General features: G+C 42.9%; 1 long non-coding RNA gene across 1 annotated transcript in view; it reads left to right on the top strand.

The window, feature by feature from the left end:
- Positions 1-9,486, top strand: part of LOC127588239 (uncharacterized) — a 50,789-nt gene that overhangs the window by 13,388 nt on the left and 27,915 nt on the right. The gene's annotated exons all lie outside the window — the stretch shown is intronic.

Raw genomic sequence — 9,486 nt, 5'->3', positions numbered from 1 at the left:
TATGGCAGGGGTTCCCAAACTTTTTGGATCGAAGATCTACTTTTTGATCAACTAACCTCACGGGATCTACCCTTACCGGCGCGCGCACGCACACACACACACACAAATTTAAGATTTACCTGCTTTATTTTATTTTTTAAATATTTTTTTTTGTGAAAATGAGACTGATTAGTGTGTAGTGTATATTAACACAAAAAATATATTACTAACATGTACAAAGACACACAAATGGCTGTTTGTTTTTTTTCTTCTCGACACTCCTCGGATCTACTTGGGACCTGTCTTAGATCTACCGGTAGATCAGGATCTACCTAATGGGCACCCCTGCGCTATGGGATATATATTATTTCAAAGCTTGTATTTCAAGACAGCGCATGGCAGTAAATTACAATGCAGAAATTTTACGTGGCTCTTTCATTTCCATTGCACGATAAAATATAACAAAAACTTGTGTAGATATATTGTTGTCCTATTTTCCTGCTTTGGAGCTTGCAGCAAATGTGTGACTTTTGAGGAGCTTCCTGATGCATTTTTTAAAATTGTTATTAGATTTTTTTTTTTTGCTTCTGTCTGAATGACAATGAGGACACTTTGGTAGAAAGTCATCAGACACATTTGGTAATCAAATATCCGGGCAGTGGACTATCAAGATGGACCAGATGGCGTTCAATTAGAAAACAAGAGAGGGAGTCGGGGAGCGGACGAATAAACGATGTAGAAAGAAAGGTTAGTGGCTCTTAAATGTGAGAGGACAAGGTGGGTGTAAACATCTCAGATGAAAGATGAAGAAAAGAAAAAGGAAAGCCATTCAGCCAGATGGAGAGATGAATTGCGAGTCGTCGTGTTTGCACAAGAAAGCCTTGCGGTAATTCTCCCTGGGAGTCCTTTTGATGCGAGGATGCTTAAATAGAAACTCGGCATACATTCTTCAAGCTCCTGAGTGGATGAGACTGACATTTCAGTGAGATGTGTGGCATTTCAAGAAAAGAGGAGACGAGATGCTACAAGTGTTTCCTAGCAACAGCTCTCTGCAGAAGCCCTCCCACGTACGCGCACACCCCCGTCCCATAAATTCACCCACACGCCCTCTAAACTCCCTCATTCCCCAAGATAGGAGTTGCAGCAATGCACCACTTGCCTCAGACCTGGAATATATTCTAATTCTCTGCCTCGACCAGACCATTAGGCCCCCGTGGAATTGACATTGACGTTCACCCCTCCTTTGTCAAAAGAAGGGGGAAAAAAACATTTCATTTGTCTAAAAGCTATGCGATTAAATTGCACTTTTTTAGTGTCTTTTTTTTTGACTCAGGTGAAGGGGGAGTTGCACAAACAACAAGCATGTGGTCTCTTAATGGATCACAAGTGCTCGGTGGGTTTAAATCAGCTTTTCACTGACACCCTTTGGGCCCTGATGGTTTGTAAACATATTTTGGGGTGGGGTGGGGGGATGCAGCAAGCCAGAGCAGACAGACTGAGTGCCATAGGGCAGCAGGAGGGGGTTGGGCAAGTGTGTTGACAGAGAAATGGTGGTGGCAGCAGACAGGGGGCAGTAGATTCTGATAAATCAACGGATGGATGGGAGGGTGGTCACATGTCTCCTGAGCTACAGGGAACAAAAAAAAAAAACACTTACGGATCCAGCCATCCATTTTTTGTTGCATGTTTCCAAATGTGCATCACAGATGGTGTACCCCCCTGGACTGGTTGTTCGGCCAATCGCAGTACAGTAAACACAATCTGCGATTTTTGGGGGGGATCGGGACAAAGCCATGTGGTGAATAAAACAAGACCGAGAGTAATTGACGAGCCTGCACCTTGCCCAAAATGTTTAGAAGTGAAAAATTAAAGATATTATAAACGATGATATGGCGAGACCTCCGTCAGTGGTTAGGTTGAACTTTTTAATACACCCTGAGACCAGCAAAATCAGTCATATCTTCCGCTAACAACCCTGACTAAACAAAGCTCCTCCCCAGCAAGATCATAGAACTAATTCCTTGTGTTGTGTGATTTACGGCACGGTGGGCTAAAAATATATGGAGGGGACGGGTGGGGTCATGTATTTATTTTTTAAAATACAGTATACAAATGCCAGCCTTTGTCCTTTATCCTTCTCTCCCACTCAGGATGAGTTCCGTAAAAAGCTGACCTGAGTAAGCAGAGGCATAACAAACCATATGTGACTAGAATTTAAAAGGCCCGTCGCCGTCATCTGTGCGACACTCCCAATTTCATATCTTTGCATCAAACGTCGTACGGCAGACAGGCACATTTAGCACAGCTCGGTTCCCATAACACTTCGGATAAAACCCCATGTTATCATATATTTCACAATAAAGCCGTTTGCTGCAGTAAAAGTTGGCCCTTTGTCAAGATAATTTCGCTGCCTGACGTAGCTTTGCTCAAAGACATTGAACCATTATTCTAAGAGCTCTGTGCAAAGTATTGTTTTGGCAACATTTTCTATATTGCTGTCATAAACAGTGGAACATGCCAAGACTTGTTTTTCTAGTGCTCAAAAGAAAGAGAAGAGCTTGCGCAGACGACACACTGGGTTCTGACTAACACAGACCACTGTCGTCATATTAAAAAATAAAAGTTGCCATAAAAACTTTTTTTTGGAAGTCTTTGTTGGTACAGATAATCTGGTCCCCTAGAAGTCTCCAAAGTCACATCAGACAATGGAACTACTTTGTTACTGAGGAGTCAAACAAAAGTCTTTGCATCACGCTAGAGCGGACATACAGACTGCGGTAAACGTTGCGGGTCAAGATGATGAATTCAGGGGGTGGTGGATGGTGCGCGGAGCCAAGCTTGATTGATGGAGCGTTGCAGACGAGAGCGAGAACATCAAAGAGGGAGGGTGGCAAAACCATCACCCGCTGCTTTGATGGGGACAATGGCGCAGGTACGAGCGTGACGAGCTGACGAGAGTCTGGGTCCGAACTAGGCCCCAATCGGTGTCCTGAAGACCACCTGAGCAGGATAAGCATCGAAAACCGCAGGCTAAAACATGACGCGCTGAGCCCCATTTCCGTCATGCAGCTTCACTTTCTGAATCTTTATTTAAAATCAATTTCACCAAGCAGAACGCAATTACAGCCACATTATCAGTAATTAGAGTTTTACGTAACACTTTCAAGATAAAAGTCTTTCAATGTTGCTTCTGTGTGTAATTAGTCTTTATAAGCTACCTGCTACACACAATTAGAGCGATACCCGTACACCTGCCTCCGGAGAACGAAACCTTTTCACAAAGGATGATTACTGTGGAGCTACAAAGTATTAATTAAAGTCGTGTTGGGAGACGCAGAGAGGAAACGTTAGTTTATTTGTGATCAAGCTGCCATCCAACCATCCATCCATCGTTGTGGGTGTGCTGGAGCCCCCCGTTTCTGTAAAGGAACCATATTTGAGGCATTGTGGTTTTGAAAACGAATGGACGCTTCAAATAAACCTGTCAGAAATCGAATCCAGGATACAAAATAAAGAGACCAAGTTTTATTTCACAAGTTTGTCTGTGTGCGTAATTTGTGTAATAAGCCTGTAATATCTGACTAAGAAAAACACATTTTCATTATAACTGCAAAACGTAGTGTTATCATTAAGCATCAATCCTTGGACAGAAAACATAGTATCAGGACATCCCTAAAATTTGACGGTGATCTCTGAGGACTTTCTCCAAAATAGTGTTTTTGAATTTTTGATCTGGTCACGTGTTTGAGCAACATTGGTGAACTCCTTCCTGGTTGCTCCTGATGCTCTCCAATCAGCAGGTCAACAATGAGAGCCAGAAAGGACAATACAAGTGAAAGCCTCTCACCTTTGCTTTGGTTTTCCCTTTGTTGAAGACATCCGTTTAAAAGATGACTTTTGATTCCGAAGGGAAGGCGCTGGGATTTGAATGTTGCTGACTTCCCGTGAGGCAGGCATATCTCTCTCCCTCCCTGCCGTGATGCTACTCAGGTTTAGCTTTGCCCCGAAGATGGCAGTAATCATCCACAGAAGGGAGGCAGGGCGACCAGGCACGTTGCAAACGCACATCTTCCTCCGACTTAATTACATAGCACTCTCATGCCAAGGAACGTGATCGTTCAAAGAATATGTGGCTGGATGGCAAGAGAGATGTTCAAAGCGTGATAAAAAAAGAAAAAAAAATGTAGGGAAAGAAACTGCGGGAGCGCCTTTGTTTTGCTTTTGCAAATAATGGTGTCATCTTCCCCCGCTGCGATTCTGCAAGCATCTCGGCATCATCACAGTTTTGACTCATGTCACTGAAAACATCAAACATAGAAGACAATTTGAACAACCCCCAAGAAAGGCATACATTAAATAGACCAAAGGTATTGTCATAAAACTGCTTGCTTTTTGTGTCTAACCTTTACCTAAACCTGACTTTGATGACTAATCAAAATTATTGCATCGAGCTGTTCCAAGTCTTTTGTGAAGAATGGGACAAAGATCATTTAATACTTATTCCCGATGGACAAATGTCACATTCCATTAAAAAACAAAAAAAACAAATAGAGCTTTAAAAAAGATGTCAATCAATTTCTGCTTTTGTCCATCAAAAAAAATATTGTGAAAAGCACATCCTTTGTATTCAAGTCAAGTCAACAGTATTTATAGAGCACTTTCAAACAGCCATCGCTGCATACAAAGTGCTGTACATGGAGCGATTTAACATACACAATAAACAGTAAGACGAATCGGTAATAAAGGCGGTAGAAAGCACCAAGCAGTAAAATCAAGAACAAATCTAAGTCATGCTGAGTCGAACGCAAAATAATTAGCAAAGAAAAGTATTAGCAGTGACCTGTGATCAAGTTTTGTGCAATGGAGTTTCATGCTCTGCTGTCTGCATGTATTGGCGTATCCATTCATATGCATTTACAAAAAAAAAAAAAAACAGAAAAATGTTGCCTCCACAGGTAGAGAGAGGATGGGAGTAGAAAATGCCATCACCTAGTAGGTCTAAAAGGGCAACTCAACACATGGACGCCGTTAACAGGAGTCATTAGTGTCACCAGTCAGATATAAATACTTTCAAGAATGCACAAGGGAGCCATTTTGCCCAGTTAGCACGGAAAACATTGACCAGCTCGCTGTTGTTGAAGGCTCATTGTGTCAAGTTCTATCCAATTTGTGGCCTTCTCCCTTGACAGTAATGTACCGTGCAGAAAAAAAAACTGTCATTGGTCAATGGAATCACCAACAGTGTGACTATTTTTGCAGGATGATTGAATTGGGACAGGTCATTATTTTACACACAAACATAGCTAATAAGCCAAAAACGCCAAGGCGTCTATTACAGACAAGCAATCACAATCTTCTCTCATGGGTCAAATATTGTGCCCAACAATCCATGTTTCCACTTTTATTTTCTTACACCAAGTAACTAAGTCAGCTGTCAAAACATATGTGGCCCTTTAGTGCAAACAGCAGCTGCAGATAATCAGATATTTCCTGGGTAGGGGATGATGGCGACAACCTGTGGGTGTTGGGTGACTGACATTCGGACGAATTAAACTCAAGGAGAGTGAAATGGAAAGTCAAAACAGAAGATGGATACTCAGTATTCAATCGCAAATGATTGAAAGCACGAGGAAAGACTCTTTGATGACATCAGAGGCAGACATTACCGATGGCCTGGAGTGTATGGCATCCAATCGGGAATGAGACGACGCTCTTCAATGGTGACGTCTCTCATCCTATTCTCCACCGCCGCTATCACATATTCAATTTTTTTGCCGAAATGAAATTTGCTAAATGTCTTATGGATTCCATTAGTATTGATTTGGATGCTCTTAAAATCTTCATGACCCGATCGTATGTGTATAAGACGTGGCTCGCAGTGTCTGAGCGTGCTATCACACCTGCTACAGTATTCACAATCTCTAAATCGCAATCAGACATCGACTCGGCTTTCATTTTGCGTGTAAAAAAAAAATAAGAGTGGATTAAAATATGTAGTTACAAAACACTTGAGAGCACTTTCCTCTCTTATTAGTTGAAAGAATGTACCAAGTGGGCTAAGTGCACTTTAAAAGGCATCATGAGCAAATTTAACCAAACCTGTTTGGCACTACCTGCAGTTGCATCACTCTAGTGGAGTTTAGAGATGAAACTGATTCATGCGATCAGATCATTTGGATTTCACAGAGGTCAGAACACTTTGTCGCTGCAAATGAGGCATGTCACAATGCATTTTGAAGTGTGTCAGATCTGAGTTTCGTTGCTTTTATTTTTTTCTACCCCACAGGCAAACTGGACTGGCTAATCATCTAGACAAACCGTTGCATTCTCAAATATATCTCGATGGGTTGAAGCCAAGGTTGAGCTTTATTACGGAATTCAGGAGGCGGGGAGTCAATTTAACCCTTTCTTGCACCCTGAAATCTGATAACAAGATAAGCTGTCCGCTGCAGTAACCGCTGTCCCCGAAAGGGTTACAAATTCTGGACCAAAATGCAGTGAAATCATCCCCTTAGTTAAGTTCATTTGGTTTTATCTTTGGGAATCATTCGCCAAATTCTATTTTAGGGACTTGGACATGCTTTGTTCATTTTTGCTACGATATGAAAAAATCCCCTAAGCTGTGATTGAAACAATTTGAAAACTGTGAGCGCTAGCATGCCAAAAAGAATTGACCAGTTTGTCAAATTCACCAGCCATCGATTGATTGTAAAAACGAATCACTGGAAGTTTGACGAAGTTCACTCAAGAAGTTCAACAGCAGAGCACTGTGTCAGTAAGCTATTTGATTCATTCATCTTTCATAGCACTAAGACAGGTCACTAGCTGACCAGGGCTTTTTTCAAAATGTATTATCGGGAAGGCTTGCGACTCGGTAGCCATGAATAACATTAACTTGGCATCAGACAAAAAAAACCCGTCTGAGACATTTCATTTAGGGTAGATGTTTTTAAGAGAGATGAGGGAGTCACTGGATAGGAAAAGGGAACTGTTTCATGGGCAGGAAGAGGAGAAAATGAGGCAACAGGGTATTCAAAGTTAAGAGGTGGTGAATCAAAACTAACCTATTTAAGCATCAGGGCACCGAGAGGGGGGAGGGCAGGTGCGGTACCACAGGGAAGAGATGACGTTGGCGTCCCCCTCATCGCACCCAAAAGGGACGAATCACCTGCTGAACAAAGCCACAGGGCACCAACAGCGCCCCTTCCATGATTAATAGGGCTGTCACTTAGTACAAATGCAGTGCTGTGTATGTGACCCATTTTAGGCAAGCACAAGCACAGCCTCTGCGTCTTGCTTCTTATGTAAAAGGGGGAAGACCAACGGCTCAATTGACTGATTCTGCATCCTGCTTTCTTCACATTGAGCCACTGCAAAGGTTTCGTCTTTTTGCTTCAACAGGGATCTCTGCTTTAGCCCGAAGGTCTTTGTCACGAGCATCATGCAGTCAGGTGCACCCGAAAGCAGGATTCTGGAAGCGTTCTCGCTTATGATTCGTATTTTCTTGTTTGGACCACATGCATCGACGGCTCCCCGATCAATAGTCTTGAATGGTGCCTGCACATTCCAAAAGTTCGTAATCGGCTCTTCTTTTCTGTCTTACTCAGCTCATCGGTGGAATTTTGATGATCTGGAGTGACAGCTGTTGTGAAAAAAAAATGACTGCAATTTTGGAATCAACATGCCTATTTTTTATTTTAATCGGCGTCAAAATCTAACTCAGGCTTTTTTTTTTTCAACGAATGTCAGCTACGGTTCCTCTTATAAGCAGTCTCAATTGCAGTTCCAGGCCTGTCGGGGCAAATTGTTCCACTTTGAATGATATCCACATGAAGATGCATGGCAATGATTGATGTCGAGTGTCGAGATGAAGCCGTTAATTAGAAGCACAACTTTGAGTCGCCCAACATTCAAGAGCCTTTCCTGGAAATAAGTTTTGCCGAAATTTAATTCAGAGCCTTCATTCCCCGCCACACGTCACCCGAACCCCCCAAAGCGAGTTAGATGGTAGTTGGAGAACAATCTGTGGAAGATTAAATTCCCCTCCAGCTACATCTCCACGTGTCTAATATCTGATCCCTGATGAAGGGTGGGGGTAAGTTGGGGTGGGGGTGAGTAGGGGACATTATCACTTTCTCAAATATTGAGTTACTTTCATGGCTGGCCCTGATCCGGTATTTGTCAAATTTTGCAATTTCAAAAAGAGTGGTGGGTCTTGCACACTTGGGTTGCGTTAAACATTTGTCTTAAGCTAATGAGCTCACGTTCTGAAATGAAAACACGGCTAATTAAAAGAGCCACCGTTGTCGCCTCTGCAGCGCAATAGTCAGTGGTCATACATTGAGGACTGGCGTGAGCTAACTCTTATCTCCTCTGCCTGCACCGTATTCGACAGGAAGGAAATATCTTACTGCTCTGCTACCATACGTCGAACTGTTGTTCTTTGTGTCCCAATACTTTGTGTTATTGCTCCGGCCATGCCGTGTCATGGTTCTTCTTCTTCTCTTTACACGAGTAACATGACGCCGTCTGTTCTCATGTCATCCGTAAACGAGGGTGTTTAAAAAAATGTTTTAATGGCTTTCCACCTACTTGACTAATTAGCAGCCCAACACAAAGAGGCGAGCAGCCTTGTTGAAAATGCTAGGCGAGCAGTTACACAGCAAACTGCGAACCGACTCGGTGCGAATGCTCCTGAGAGGTCTTCCGAGCGTTAATATGACGGAAACATTTGAACCTCCAATGCTGAGAAATTGTGTGATGAAGGCGAATTGTTTACAATGGAACCTCCAATCCATTTCTCCGATTCCCGTGAACTAATGAACGCCAACGCATTTTGAAGTAGCTCAGCGGCTATTTCCACTTTTCGCGCAAGCTAACATTTCGTAGATGTCGGTAAACCAACTCGACCATGGTTAGTCCACTGCATTACCTTTTGATATTTCATTCTTGTATTATGATGGGTTTTTTTTTTTCGGTATAAACCATCCCGTTTGCGATTTTGATAAAGTCATGTCGCTATAAGGTGCTGCGTGGGGTTGATCGTGTTTTTTCATGTCTGCAGCCTTCATTTGCATCGACGTCTTGTAACGCGACTTGACAACCACCCCAAGTGCCGACTACTTTGTATTCTTGAGTGCTTTTGACACTTTAAGCACCGCTCAAACATCAGCAACATCCGGCAGACGTTTTAGAGCGAATATTCACCTCAACTCACCTCTTGAAAAACTGTCATGCCACGACTTCAAAACTGCAATTTGTTGCCAGCTGCTATGTGTCTCTACCCTCACTATTACCCGCAGGTGTGGACTTGGAAATTACCTAGTGTCGTGTCTTACTTTTGGCCCGTTTCATGATGGCAAAGTCACGGCTGTCAATGATATGCCATTTCAATTGCGTCTCCCAGCGAGTGGGGGGGGGGGGGGGAGCCAAATCCCCCCATGCATCACCAACAGCACTTTGATGGATCCCAGGATTGCAGCTAACCGGCATCGCACACAACCACAA

Source organism: Hippocampus zosterae, chromosome 16, assembly GCF_025434085.1.
Source record: "Hippocampus zosterae strain Florida chromosome 16, ASM2543408v3, whole genome shotgun sequence".
In the NCBI taxonomy this organism is placed as follows: domain Eukaryota; kingdom Metazoa; phylum Chordata; class Actinopteri; order Syngnathiformes; family Syngnathidae; genus Hippocampus; species Hippocampus zosterae.
Note: the sequence above shows the minus strand (reverse complement) of the source record. Positions and strands in the feature narration are given on the sequence as shown.